The sequence below is a fragment of the Equus asinus genome, chromosome 21, assembly GCF_041296235.1.
Source record: "Equus asinus isolate D_3611 breed Donkey chromosome 21, EquAss-T2T_v2, whole genome shotgun sequence".
NCBI classification, from domain to species: Eukaryota; Metazoa; Chordata; class Mammalia; order Perissodactyla; family Equidae; genus Equus; species Equus asinus.
In genome coordinates, this window is record NC_091810.1 from 30,445,161 (window position 1) to 30,459,098 (window position 13,938).

The 13,938-nt window shown below is 37.7% G+C and overlaps 1 protein-coding gene across 13 annotated transcripts in view; it reads left to right on the forward strand.

The window, feature by feature from the left end:
• Window positions 1–13,938, forward strand: part of FOXP1 (forkhead box P1) — a 575,342-nt gene that overhangs the window by 175,511 nt on the left and 385,893 nt on the right. For 8 of the 13 annotated variants that reach the window (XM_070492656.1, XM_070492648.1, XM_070492645.1 and 5 more), the window contains one exon: window positions 4,891–4,955. The exons of the other annotated variants lie outside the window; for them this stretch is intronic. The gene's annotated coding sequence lies outside the window, so the exon portion shown is untranslated. The remainder of the gene's footprint in view (window positions 1–4,890; window positions 4,956–13,938) is intronic. 13 annotated transcript variants of the gene reach the window in all.

Sequence of the window (13,938 nt, forward strand, 5' to 3'; positions counted from 1 at the left end):
CCTCAAGATGGGTAGTATTTGTGTATTTTTGTCTTATCAATACATAGAGACTGGAGGGATTTTTTTGTTATTTCTTTTTCTGTTGATAGAGATGAAGATTCTAAGAACCTTTATTAACGTCCCCAAAAGCCACACCTTTAATTAAAAACTGTCTGTAGCATATTTGTTTTCCTGATTTCTCAGAAAATAAAATAGGAAGTGAAAAGAACGTTCTACTTGGTACAGCGTGTGGCTGTAAAGATCATTCGATCTACACGTTAGATTTAGGGTCAGAACATTAGCTGTGATGAATAACAGGGGACAAAATTTTTCTTTTCTTTCAAGGATAGTGGCAGTTAATCATTTTTATCTGCCCGCCTTGTAGACTTGATTAGATTTATTATGTATGCCGCATGTTTATGGCATTTTTATTATATGTTGTTAATTTGTTGTAACTGCCACCGCATTTTTTCCTTCTTCCCTTTTCTCCCCGGAGGACCCTTGAAAACAACCAAGTGTCGACTGTTACCTTGTGCTTTGGGAGACTTTATTTAATTTTTAATTTTAATAAAAGGCATAATAGTCTATCAGATAAAAAAAAAATACCAGTGTTAGTTACAATGTGTATCTTACGTCGCATAAAAAGAAAATTTGCACTTGTGTTCTGTTGAATGCTTATGTATTTTGTTGTTGGAGAAGTGGTGCAAGTTCCGGGTGGATTTAGAGAATACACATTTATAAAAACATTTCACCTGAAACCTAGAAGGGAGAGCCGTCGAACGTGCGCTAAAGTGTGATTTTCTTTATTACTGGAAAGTCATCTGTGTCATTTTCAAATCACTGCTAGGTACGACAATTGGGACGTTTAACATTTAAGCTGCTTAAAAAGTCAGGCAGTTGAATGGTGCATTTTAGAACAACACATTCTTTTTTAGCTTACTAGCTCTCAGAATGGATATGGAATCTGTTAAATATAGAGGCAATTCTTTAAATAAGGCCGACAGTTAAAATTGGGAAGCAGGAGAATTAGATTGGAAATGATTTACGATGAGTCTACAGGACATTCAAAAAATAAAGTTAGAAAAGGAAATCCACTGGCTGTATTGGCTACATTACAGCAGAGGATTTTTACTTTTCATCCCTTTTGAATTGGCTGGATATATAGGCAATGCATAGAAACAGACTTTCAGGCGGAAAAATTGACAGAATTTTTCTTTTTACTGTATGTTCTGGCTTTGGTTTGGTGTTGGCATTATATGCCTCTGACTACAACCAAGTCAGTTTCTTGTTTTGACAGTTACAAACTTTTTCAATAACAGAGAACCACCCATTCTCTTAAGAGCATTAAACGTTGAAATAAATAGAAGCTGGATTGAACAGCGGCTTTGTTTTCGTCGTGCAGCGTGAACATATGGGTCCTTAATAAATACCATTTGAAGATGACATGGGTGTGGTTATGGAGCTTATAATATGTAATAATCACAGATGCGTATGTCACTTTTAAGAATTGGTATACATTTGTTCATATCCACATTAAGAAGTTTATATATTTCTGTGGAGTAAACAATATGATTTCAGAGAGACAGATTACAGGCAATATTAAGTCATTTTGGTGTGAAGTGGTTTCACCGACAGCTAAGACTTGTTCTTATGTAGCTTATTAGAGCATCTAAAATCCTTAATTATTATGGGAAAAGAAACGAAATATAATTATAGATATTTTAGAAATAGAATCACTAATTGTTTCAGTTAGATCAATATTAAATTAACTGAGAAAAGTTGATATGTTTACTAACTAGTAGTAGAGGAGTTCAGGATGATAAAGTTATTAAGACATTTTGACTTTAGTGTTAAAAGAGATGCACGATGCCCCACGGTGTGCATGAAATGATCATTTGATGCCTCCGTCCTCTACCCCATTCACCATTTGTTCCTCCGTCCTCTACCCCATTCACCATTTGTTCCTCTGTCCTCTACCCCATTCACTGTTTATTCTTCCATCCTCTACCCCATTCCCCATTTATTCCTCTATCCTCTACCCCATTCACCATTTATGCAGCTGATAGCTCAGTCTGTGTTTAAAATTGCTGTAGGCAATTTTGAGAAAACAAAAGTTGATATTCAAATGCTGTCCTTGGAATAAAGTGTTAAGAGAAGTGAGATACTTCTTTACTCCATGGAGAACTGACTGCTTGCTGAAGATGCAAATGTTAGATGTTTGGTTTAGGGGAAGATAGATGGTTTTCTGGCTCAGTGGAACAGAGTGAATAAGCAACAAAGACCAAAAAGCTTGGTACTTGAGGAGAACAGTGAATCAGTCCCTTTGACTGGGACATAGCCTTTATAAAGGGGAAGAGAGAAAATGAGTTGCAAAGGTAGCTGCCATACATCTATGGAGGATTTTAAATTCAGGTTAAGAAGCAAGGAATTTATCCAGTAATATTAATATTAATTAATATTAATAATAGCAGATAACATTTGCTATGGGCAAGGTGCCAAGCATAGTGATTTACGGTTTATTATAAGCATCCAAGGAAGGGGGTACTGTTATTATCCATAGATTACTATAAGATGAGGAAATTGAGTCTTGGAAAGGATATGTGATCTTACCACAGGCTCAAAGTAGTGAGATGGAGCCATGATTTCAAATTGGCTCTGTGACTCAAGGACCGGCCTTTTGAAGATTCTGATTACACAGCCGGTGGGCATAGCCACGGTTTTTATGAGCACAGAAGTCTCTTGGTCAGAGCCAAGCTCTAGAATAGTTCATCTGTCATCATTTTATAGAATATAATGAGGAGCCCAAATTAGAGGAAATTGTGATGTTTCTGAAGAGCCACAATCAAAGTCTTCAGTGGGGTAGTTGAAGGGATTGGAAAGGCGACAATGGAGGGGCAAAAAACTCTTGAAGTTTCATTGGCTGGACTTGGCGTGAAAGTGATAGATGATTAGTGGAATCAGGTGGGTGTTCCCAGAAGAGGAGAGGGGGCAGACTGGGAAGCAACGAGCTGAGATTTGAATGTCGATTTAGGTGCACTTGTCAATTTCAGGCAGAATCTTTCTGGAAGATGATGAAACACACATTGAACATGAGATTGGGAAGGTAGTTGGGCTGGAGATGTGGATTTGAAGCTAAGGAAGTGAGTGTGGAGAGCAAGAGAGTACATTTAGTGAGTGGGGGAAGAAGAAAGAGTGGCTGGAGAAGGAGACTAGGAAATAAATCAGCCTTATGAGATAAAGAAAAATCTTTCTGCGCATTGAAGATGACAGATTTGTAGGCCATGCTTCAGACACATACCTATGCATATTCATTTTTGTATACATATTCATGTGCGTATTTATATATGTATCCCTATATACATTCATATGTATTACTGTGTGTATTTGTATATGTATCATGAGTATGCTCCGATCCCTTAAGCACACATAAGTATCCTTGGGAGCTTTTCCCACCTCAGCAAGTGGACACAGGAAGGGTAGACCAGGTATCAGTCTCTCCTATGAACAGCTGACGGGGGAAGATTCTGCTCCCTGGTGCTGCATCTTGAGAGCAGTAGAAGGAAGATGGAGTTTACTTCTAGAGTGTGTGAGGTTCAGACCAACACACAGAATTTTATACCCCCAAAATGCATTCCAACACAGAAGCCTGGCTGCTTTAAATGCTATAGTAAATGCTAAATGATCTATAATAGGATTTTACAGAATTCAGCAAGATTACCATTATGTTGTGAAATATGGGCTAAGAGTGTGGTCAATAAACGTGTTAACTTTTCATTTGGGGTGATATTTTTCTCCTTTGGAAATCTAATTGTCTGCTGAAATGCAAATGGGAAGCTTATTGCTTTCATTGCTTTGGCCAATGAAGGATTACTGTTAAGAATTTTTTTACTTCCTTTCCCTGTGCTGTTTCTTAATTACTAATAAGGTTAACAATTCAGACTTCCAGGTCTTTAATTTTTTTTTTCCAACTGCCGAAAAAATGCCGTGTTATTGCTAACGTTTGTTTTGTGTTACTGATTGGAGAATGAGATAGTGCCCTTTTTCTTTTCAAGATGCCGCTAAGTGATTTCCTTTCAGGGTTCTATAAAATGTCACCCTGACAGCAATTGCCTCCCATGTTAGTAAACTTAAGCTTCTACTTCTTGATTTCTTACATGGACGTTTACTGAAGGGTTGGAATGGTTTGGAACACCTTAAAAAAGCTTCAATGCCACCGGCTACTCATACTGCCAGTACTGTGAAATTCATGTGAGCCCTTTACAGATGGTGATATTCATTTTAAGAAAATAGATTTAACAAAATTCTGCAGGTCTTCACACCAGTATCAACTTGGGATATGGTTCATGTTTCTCCTGGGAGTCTCCAGTTGGCCACGTTACTGAGGGCTTTGTCATAATGGTTTGAGAAGTCATTTATCAACTGAGGTCACCCTGACTTTTGAGATTCTAATAAAATTGGCTTGAGCCTTTCTTTTATTCCCCATGGGAATTCCAATGAGACTTCCTGGAGGGTTCATTTTCATGATTGATTTTGGTTAAGGAACTCCAGATATTCTCTCTTGTCATTGAGATTCTCTTTTTCCCTCTCAGAGCTGGAAATTAGCTCCTCTCCATGATTTCCTTCCACACAACTCACATAGGGCGTTGAAGTTTGGGGAGTTTGAGGAGGTTTGCCTCAGAAAAATTCAGAAGCAAATGTTTGACAGCCTTGTTCATGAAATATATATCTGCCTGCTCTGTCTTTTGATAGCTTTTTCCCATAGATCATGACCTCCAAATGGCCTAACTTGTCCTTTCTTCTCTCTTCTTTCATCTTTCTTCTCACTTCTCATTTCTCTGCTTTCTGTTACCTACTCATATTTCTTAAAAACAGCAATTTAGTTTTCTCTTTCTGTTCACCATCTCCTTCCAGGCCGGCTTCCTGGGGGCCTCGTCTTCCACATTTCAAGCAGCATATCAAGAAGGAACTGCTGACTGGTAAAATGATCGTCTTTTTACCTATACACATGCATAGACACCATTTCCTTTCTCCTCCCACTCCCTCTCCTTAAAATGCAGCAAAAACTAAGACTACTTTGCATAGAGAGATATATTAGGGTTTTATTCCAATTTTGGGCCTACCCGTCAAACTCCATTCTTTTCAACCACTCCCCTTTAATCAACCGAATAGGTTGTGTCTTGAGTTGCATAGAGGAGTTCAAAGTGCAGGCCATAACTACTAGGGTTTTCTCACTGATACTTTCTTACACTAGGCCAACCGTCTGTCTCCTCTAAATCCTGGGGCAGAAAACCAGAATCTCAGCTTTACAAACACCTAGTTTATGGGAATATTTAATAGCATTTTATTTGTTCCTTTGGTCATTTAATCTTCCTTGTAAAGTTTACCGCTTCGTGTGCCATTCTTAAAGCAGGTCTTCTGTGATAAAGAGTTCTCTCCCCTCCCCTGGAAATTAAGGATGTTAATGAAATGGTTAAGTGTTGCCTTTTGATTCAGAGCTAGCTGAAAGCATTTGTGGTTAGTCAGCCACCTGGAGCTGGCTCCTCTCCTCATGTCACTTTACCATAATAATGTCAGCCAGCATGGCTATCTTATAATTAGATGAGGAACATCAGGCTATTTCCTGGTGTTGTTATCTTTCACAGTTTTCACAGTGACATGCCTGACCTGGGGATACAAAAGCTCTGAAAAATATTCACCAAGCTTGAAATGCACGCTTATTGTTATTTTACACGTTCTGATACCCCCATCTAAATGTATAAAATCTATTTGTCACCAGAACAGTGGTTCCCAATGCCTGAGGTCCCAGAATTCCAGGGCTTTTGGAAATCTAATCATAGAGTTTTTCAGTATTTAAGTTAGGGTGAATTTGGTTGTAAGCAACCGAAAGTCCAGTTCAGACAGGCGTAAACAGTGTCCCTGGCAAGTCCTTAGTAGGTAGACTGCCGGAGAGCCTTAATTCAGCTCTGTCTCTGCTCTGTTTTCCACCATGTTGGCTTGTCTTTAGACTGGCCCTCGTTGCTGTCGTAAGCAACTGCTGAGGTATAGATTTCCTTGTACATGCCGAGCAGAAGAGAAGAAAAGGGAATCTTTAGATTTCCAGAAAAATTCTTGAAACTCTAATTGAACTGGTTTTCAGCACATTCTACCCTCTTGATGGCCAGGGAGGTGGATATGTTAATCGGCATATCCTGGGTGATATTTTTCCATCTCTGGAGCTGGGGTGGAGTCAGCTTCCCCAGGACCCCATAGAACTCCCTAACTGTCAGTTGGTCCTATTGGGAGGGGTTTGGGGGAAAGGATGCTGCAGACACAGCTTCAAATGTTCTGTGGACCCAGCTTCAAATGTACACTTCATTGAGCTGTTTTGTATGTTTCAAAAGGCCTAAAGTTAATTCAGTCATTTGAATGATATAAGGCTTCTGGGGTTAACCCAAGTGTCAAGTTTCTTGGCTTTTAGCCATAAGTATTTCAGTCTGTGAGCTCTGATTGGCAATTTGGTAGATATTCTGTGTGAATTAATTAATACTTAATGAATAAGTATTAGTTGGTAGAATCTTCTGAAACTTAGTGTCTGTGTTGATGAGACTGCTTGGAATTTAATAGAAGTAGTTCATTGTGGTTAAAAAAAATTGAGAACCTCTTGTCTCAACCTTCTGAGTCCATAGCAGATGAAACTAATTGTAATTCACCTGAGACGATGACCAGTTACAATACTGTGCAGATGTGGAAAAAATGATATTAAGTTGTACTAGTCTTATTTCCAAAATGTAAAATTCAGCATTTCAAGTCTTTTTTTTTTTTCGGATAAGGTAAGTTTTGGGTTTTACTAGCATGTTTTAAAAACATTCATCATGTGGAAAGAAAAAGATGATAAATTTTAACACTGCTATGATAGTCTCTATGACTCTAGAGGAACCACCCAAAAACAGTTCTGTCTTGGGGGAAAAATGTTTAGTTGAAGGGCCACAGAAGAGATCCATATTCAGTAAGAGTAGGGAGAGGCAAAGACGATAATGTGAGTGTTTTACAAAAAGAACTTTCTGAAAAGAATATAGTCAAACTGTTGAAGAAACGCCATTGTTAAAGAGTAAACATTGTGCATGGCAAGTAATGAAGAGTGTAAAGTGTTGTCGATGGTAATGTGAGCCTACTTGAAGATACAGAAAGTCTTTCATGCTCAATGCATTTTGGAAACATTTCCATCAGAGTGGAGAAAGCTAAGGGAACTCAAGTCATACTGGATACCTTATCAGTGCAAAGTAATGTTTGCTGTTAAGTGTTTGGCCTAGACTCGTGCTGAGCCCCTTGGCCTTTTGCTATTGTTTTACCCAACTTACACAGCTTTGGTTGTTTTGGACTGACTGTCTCACCAACTGTCAGACTAGGAAATCTTGGCCAGCGCCTCTGGGTCTTTTGGATGTAAGATAAGAACCTGCTGCTCCCCGTGATCAGGCTGGCCACTCTGATGTTTTTGGGTAGCCTGCCTGACCTGTCCACTAGGGGTCCACATTTCAGACTCCAGTCTGACCTTAGAAGACAGATTACTACATCTGGATGTCTTATTTATGTAGTCTTTAGTTTTATATTCCAACCGCTCCCTGCCTGCACCCATCTTCTTGGTTTATTATTTTTCGAACTTTGCTGTTCTCAGGCATTCTTCATAATTTTGCTTATGTTTCTCCTGATTTTGATCTAAATACCACGTATATTTTATTTGGTTCTATTTCCCCTTAAGTCCCCTCGCTTGTTAGAATATAAGTCAGTCTATTTAAAAAGGAGATTTTACATTATCCCTTAAAAGAAAATGTACTGTCAGTTGCCAGAGCTTGATGGTAACTGAAAATAAATACTAAGAAGGAAGAACGATGGTATACGCAGGAGTTGGCAGACTTTTTCTGTAAAGGGCCAGGTAGTAAATATTTTCGGCTTCACAGGCCATATGGTTTATGTTGCAACTACTCGCCTCCTCCGTTGTAACCCCAAATCAGCAAGAAACAATATGCAAATGAATGGGCATGGCTGTATCCCAATAAAACTTTATTTATGGACACGGAAATTTGATTTTCATGTTATTTTTTCATGTCACGAAACATTACTCTTCTTTTGATTTCCCCCCCAAGCATTTAAAAATATAAAATCCGTTCTTAGCTCATGGGCTCTACAAAAATCATCAGCAGGCCAGGTTTGGCCATGGACCATAATTTGCTGACCCCTAATGAAAACATCTCACTGTATACTGTGGCCTACTTCTCCCTAAGGTATTGAGCTGGAGAGATTCTCTCAGTGTTAAAAATAGACTTTAGCGTGTTTTACGTGTCAGACTAGCACCCAAATGAGGCTTTGTCCTTGACATAATTAGGAGGGTTGAAATGGAATTGGAGAAAGAACAGCTTTCTAAGTAATGCAATTCAGTGTAATTTGTTGTCATATCTATACCACCTAAAAATCATAGTGGTTTAAGTGTAGAACTTTAGGAACTACTGCCTTTGTCTACTTGTCCTACCTAGTTGTTCTTCTAATCACTATATGGATAATGTGAAGACAGAGATACAAATAGCACATGAATGACGTGAGAGGCAGAAACAGGGAGAGTTTTCAACGTAGTAGCTAGAAACAGCCAACATCAGTGATGGAGGAGGAGGAGATGAAAGAATGGCTGTTTTTCATAAGGGAACAAATATCTGAAAGGAGGAAAGAAGAACTTCTGGACCAGAAGTTAGCAAAAACTTGAATATTTTGCCCACCAATGCATTACCCTCTCTCATCTTTCTCATAGTAGGGTCCCATATGGTACTGCATATTACCCTCCCTCTGCCAATGGTAGCTTCTTTTTCATATCTATGTGTCATATCATTCTATTCTACAAGTTTCTGATGCTAATATTTCCTCTCCTCTGGCAAAAGGAACAAGGGGATAGTGTCTCTTTATCCAACCACTTTCTATCCCTTTGTGTTGGTTCATTCGATGATAAACCATGGATACAGGCTTTTTTTTTCTTGGCCTATATTGATACCATTTTGCGTATGATTTGGACAGGAATCCTTGAGTTATTTCTTTTTTTAAAATTATTTTTTGTTGCAGTAACATTGGATTATAACATTATGTAACTTTCAGGGGTACATTATAATGTATTTCGAATTCTATGTAGATTACATCATGTTCACCACCCAAAAACTAATTATAATCCATCATCACACACATGTGCCTAATCACTCCTTTCTTCCTCCGCTCTCCCCCCTTCCCCTATGGTAACCACCAATCCAATCTCTGTTGCTATGTGTTTGTCATTGTTTTTATCTTCTACTTGTGAGTGAAATCATATGGTATTTGACTTTCTCTCTCTGACTTATTTCACTTAGCTTAATACCCTCAAGTTCCATCCATTTTGTCACAAATGGCTGGATTTCATCGTTTCTTATGGCTGAGTAATATTGTGTTTTGTATGTATACCACATCTTCTTTATCCATTCGTCCCTTGATGGGCACGTAGGTTGCTTCCAAGTTTTGGCTATTGTGTATAATGCTACAGTGAACACAGGGGTGCATGTATCTATGCATTTGTGTTTTCAAGTTCTTTGGATAAATACCCAGCAGTGGGATAGCTGGATCATATGGTAGATCTATTCTTAATTTTCTGAGGATACTCCATACTGCTTTCCATAGTGGCTGCACCAGTTTGCACTGCCACCAGCAGTGTACAAGGGTTCCCATCTCTCCACAGCCTCTCCAACATTTGTTGTTTCCTGTCTTGTTAATTATCGCCATTCTGACTGGATATCTCATTGTGATTTTGATTTGCATTTCGCTGATAGCTAATAATGTTGAACATCTTTTCGTGTGCCTGTTGGCCATCCGTATATCTTCTTTAGAGAAATCTCTGTTCAGATCTTTTGCACATTTTTAAATTGTTGGTTTTTTGTTGTTGAGACGTATGAATTCTTTGTATATTTTGGATATTAACCCCTTATCTGATATATGGTTTGCAAATCTTTTCCCAATTGTTAGGTTGTCTTTTCGTTTTGTTGATGGTTTCCTTTGCTGTGCAGAAGCTTTTTAGTTTGATGTAGTCCCATTTGTTCATTTTTTCTTTTGTTTCCCTTACCCGGTCAGACATGGTACTTGAAAGTATGCTGCTAAGACCGATGTCAAAGAGCGTACTGCCTATGTTTTCTTCTAGAAGTTTCATGGTGTCGGGTATTACATTCAAGTCTTTAATACATTTTGAGTTGATTTTTGTGTATGGTGTAAGATAATGGTCTACTTTCATTCTTTTGCATGTGGCTGTCCAGTTTTCCCAACACTGTTTATTGAAGTGACTCTCCTTTCTCCATCGTATGCTCTTGGCTCCTGTGTTGAAAATTTGCTGTCCAAAATGTGTGGGTTTATTTCTGGGCTCTCGATTCTGTTCCATTGATCTGTGTGTCTGTTTCTGTGCCAGTCCCATGCTGTTTTGGTTACTAGGGCTTTGTAGTATATTTTGAAATCAGGGAGTGTGATACCTCCAGCTTTGTTCTTTTTTCTCAGGAATCCTTTGGCTATTCGGTCTTTTGTTGTTTCATATAAATTTTAGGATTCTCTTTTCTATTTCTGTGAAAGTTGTTGTTGGAACTTTGGTAGGGATTGCATTGAATCTATAGACTGCTTTAGGAAGTATGGATGTTTTAGCTATGTTAATTCCTCCAATCCAGGAGCACGGAATATCTTTCCATTTCTTTGTGTCTTCTTCGATTTCTTTCAACAATGTTTTATAGTTTTTGGTGTACAGATCTTTCACCTCTTTGGTTAATTAAGTTTATTCCTAGGTATTTTATTCTTTTTGTTGCAATTGTAAATGGGATGATATCCTTAATTTCTCTTTCTGCTACTTCATTGTTAGTGTACAGAAACGCAACTGATTTTTGTATGTTGATTTTGTATCCTGTGACTTGACTATATTCATTTATTATTTCTAAAAGTTTTTTAGTGGATTCTGTAGGGTTTTCTATATATAAAATCATGTCATCTGCAAAGAGTGACAGTTTCACTTCTTCTTTTTCAGTGTAGATCCCTTTTATTTCTTTTTCTTGCCTGATTGCTCTGGGTAGGACTTCCAATATTATGTTAAATAAGAGTGGTGAAAGTGGGTATCCTTGTCTGGTTCCTGTTCTTAGATAGCTTTCAGTTTTCCTCCATTGAGAATGATAATTTGTGGGTTTGTCACATATGGCCTTTATTATCTTGAGGTATTTTCCTTCTATACCCATTTTATTTGGAGTTTTTATCATAACTGGATGCTGTATCTTGTCAAATGCCTTCTCTGCATCTATTGAGATGATCATGTGATTTTTATTCTTCATTTTGTTAATGTCATGTGTCACGTTGGTAGATTTGTGGATGTTGAACCATCCCTTCATCCCTGGAATGAAACCCACTTGATCATGATGTATGATCTTTTTAATGTATTGTTGTATTCGATTTGCTAGTATTTTGTTCAGGATTTTTGCATCGATGTTCATCAGTGATGTTGGCCTGTAATTTTCTTTTTTTGTGTTGTCCTTGCCTGGTTTTGGTATCAGGATGATGTTGGCTTCGTAGAAGGAGTTAGTAAGCCTCCCCTCCTCTTCAATTTTTTGGAAGACTTTGAGAAGGATAGGTATTGTCTTCTTTGAATGTTTGGTAGAGTTTACCAGGGAAGCCATCTGGTCCTGGACTTTTATTTTTGTTTTTTATTTTTTTAAGATTTTATTTTTTTTTCCTTTTTCTCCCCAGAGCCCCCCAATACATAGTTGTATATTCTTCGTTGTGGGTCCTTCTAGTTGTGGCATGTGGGACGCTGCCTCAGCGTGGCTTGATGAGCAGTGCCATGTCCGCACCCAGGATTCGAACCAACGAAACACTGGGCCGCCTGCAGCGGGGCGCGCGAACTCAACCACTCAGCCACGGGGCCAGCCCCTGGACTTTTATTTTTTGGGAGGTTTTTGATTGCTGTTTCAGTCTCCTTACTGGTGATTGATCTATTCACATTCTCTACTTCTTCTGGGTCTAGTTTTGGAAGGTTGTATGATTCTAAGAATTTATCTATTTCTTCTAGATTATCCATTTTGTTGGTGTATAACTTTTCATGGTATTCTCTTATATCTTTTCTATTTCTGAAGTGTCTGTTGTAATCTCTCCTCTTTCATTTCTGATTTTATTTATTTGAGCCTTCTCTTTCTTTTTTCTTGATGAGTCTAACTAAGAGTTTGTCAATTTTGTTTATCTTTTCAAAGAACCACCTCTTGGTTTCATTAATTTTTTCTATGGTTTTTTAAGTCTCTATTTCATTTATTTCTGCTCTGATTTTTATTATTTCCTTCCTTCTACTGATTTGAGGCTTTCTTTGTTCTTCTTCTTCTAGTTCCTTTAGATGTGCCGTTACAGTGGTTATTTGGGATTTTTCTTTTTTGTCGAAGGCCTGAATTGCTATAAACTTCCCTCTTAGAACCACTTTTGCTATATCCCATAGATCCCGTGTTGTATTTTCATTTTCATTTGTCTCCAGGTATTTTTTGATTTCTCCTTTGATTTCGTCATTGACCCAGTCATTGTTCAGTAGCATTTTGTTTAATCTCCACATTTTTGTGGCTTTTCTGGTTTTCTTCCTGTAGTTGATTTCTAGTTTTATACCTTTGTGTTCAGAAAAGATGCATGGTATTATTTTGATCTTCTTAAATTTATTGAGACTTGTTTTGTGGCTTACTATGTGATCAGTCTTGGAGAATGTTCCATGTGCATTTGAAAAGAATGTATATTTTGTGGGTTTTGGATGGACTGTTCTATATATATCTTAGTCCGTCTGGTCAAATGTGTCGTTTAAGGCCAGTGTTTCCTTATTGATCTTCTGTTTGGTGTAAGTGGAGTGTTGAAGTCCCCTATTATTAATTGTGTTACGTCTATTTCTCCTTTTATGTCTGTTATAGTTGCTTTATATATTTGGGTGCTCCTATGTTGGGGGCATAGATATTTACAAGTGTTGTATCTTCTTGTTGGATTGTTCCCTTTATCATTATGTGGTGCCCGTCTTTGTCTCTTGTTACAGTGTTGTTTTAAAGTGTGTTTTGTCTGATATAAGTATTGCTACCTCTGGTTTCTTTTCTTTGCCATTTGCATGGAGTGTCTTTTTCCATCCTTTCACTTTCAGTTTGTGAGTGTCTTTAGGTCTGAAGTGTGTCTCTTGTATGCAGCATATATATGAGTCTTGTTTTTTTCTCCATTTGGTTGCCCTGTGCCTTTTGATTGGAGCATTTAGTCCATTGACATTTAAAGTAGCTATTGATAAATATGTATTTATTGTCATTTTGTTACTTTCTTTTTCTGGGTGTTTTAGTAGTTCCTTCTCTGTTCCTTTCTTTTTCTGTTGCTCTCTTCCCTTGTGATTTGATGGCTTTCTATAGTAATATGTTTGATTTCTTTCCTCTTACTTATTTGTTTACTTATTATAGGTTTCTGGTTTGTGTTTACCATGAGGCTCCTATATAATATTCTATGTGTATAGCAATCTATATTGAGTTGATAGTCTCTTTAGCTTCACCTCTTTCTAAAACCTCTGCTTTTGTGTGTGTCTATCCATTACCCTCTTATCATTGGAATAGGTAATTTTAGACTTTTGTCTTTTAACCTTCATATTATCTTCATAGGTGATTGATCTGCTACCTCTACTATATTTTTATCTTTATCAGTGATTTTATTGCCTGGTTTTTTGTTTTTTTCTGTTTTTTTGATAATTTTCTTATCCCTCTTTGTGATCATCTCTTTGCCACTTGAATAAGTCCCTTCAGCATTTCTTGTAGAACTTGTTTTTTGGTGATAAACTCCTTTAATTTTTGCTTGTCTGGGAAGCTCTTTATCTCGCCTTGCATTCTGAATGATATCCTTGCTGGATAGAATATTCTTGGCTCTAGGTTTTTTCCTTTCAGCACTTTAAATATGTCGTGCCATTCT